This window comes from Orycteropus afer, unplaced genomic scaffold (genome assembly GCF_000298275.1).
Source record: "Orycteropus afer afer isolate SDZICR_OR568_19922 unplaced genomic scaffold, OryAfe1.0 scaffold00466, whole genome shotgun sequence".
Lineage (NCBI taxonomy): Eukaryota > Metazoa > Chordata > Mammalia > Tubulidentata > Orycteropodidae > Orycteropus > Orycteropus afer.
In genome coordinates this window covers 1,139,783-1,141,006 of record NW_006922053.1, presented here as the reverse complement: position 1 = coordinate 1,141,006, position 1,224 = coordinate 1,139,783, and positions in this window count along the sequence as shown.

Genomic DNA, 1,224 nt, shown 5'->3' with positions numbered 1-1,224 from the left:
GTCAGCGCCCCGCCCCCGCGCTCACGCAGGTCGGCGACCGGAGGCCAGCCTCAGCCCCCCTCCCTTTGGCTCGGAGAACACTGGTTACTCATGCCCCAAACCTGAGGTTATGCAGCAGTTCTCCCGTGACCCCTTCTTAAAGCCAGTCTGGTCCAATACGGCCACTACCTCCGGCTTTGTCCGTCTCAGCCTCCTCTCCTGGCCTCACAGGGTGCCTTTTGCTCACAGGACCAGAGATAGTCTTTTGAAAAAACAAAACTTGACAGTCATCCATTCTCATGGACAGGAACTACTAAGTGGCTTCCCTGCTCCGGCACCCCCATCCCACCCCTAGGCCCTGGCGGCCTCGACACTGTCTCTCACCCTCACTCACATGGATTTTAAGCGAAGCCAGTTTCCTGCCCCAGGGCCTTTGCACATGTAGTCCCTGCTTGCTGCTGCTTCATAAGTTCCACGAGCGCTTATGCAGCCCCTCTTGTGTGGCCAGATCTGGGCTAAGCGTAGGCATCCAGCCGTAAATCAATTCCTGACCTTGGAGCTCTGTGTAGTGGGGGTGTGGGGCGAGAAGGGAGACAAAACACAGGAGTGAGTAAAATACACTGTTTTGGGCCACGGAGAAAAAACACCACAATGCCCGGGAATGTGGGATGATATTTCAGCATTTGGGATACTTGGGAGGGAGATCATCTCGCAGCTAAATGGTGTAAGCTTCAGGCAGAGCCTCGCCGATACGAAGGCCCCTAGGCTGGCCGGGGCCGTTTGAGGTGCTGGGGAGAGCAGAGACCTGAGCCCAGGAGAGAGGGGACTCGGATGCCTTGAGGAACTCGGGTTTTCCTGACAGGATATGGGGGCTGCCATGGAGTGTGACATCTAGGTGCAAGCGCGCTAAGCTGGGATCTAGGCCAGGCTAGTGTTACCTTGGTAGAAGGATGATGTTTGGGTCAGGGTAGACTTGAGGTACCTGAACGCCCCCTTGCATGGAGAAGGCCACTGCGAGCCCCCAATCTGAGCTCCGATGCCTCTCAGCTTCAGCTTGAGTATCTCTGCTAAAGGTTTCCTTGTTTCCACCAGGAGGTAACAAGGTGAGCCCCTGTGGGTGCCTGCCAGGTTTGGAGGACACACACGAACCCTGCAAGAGAGGGAAGAGCCCCTTGGAGCTCCTGGCCTGTGCATCCTGGGGAGCCCAAAGTGACGGGGAAGGTGTGTGCCGCAAGATGCCCAGGC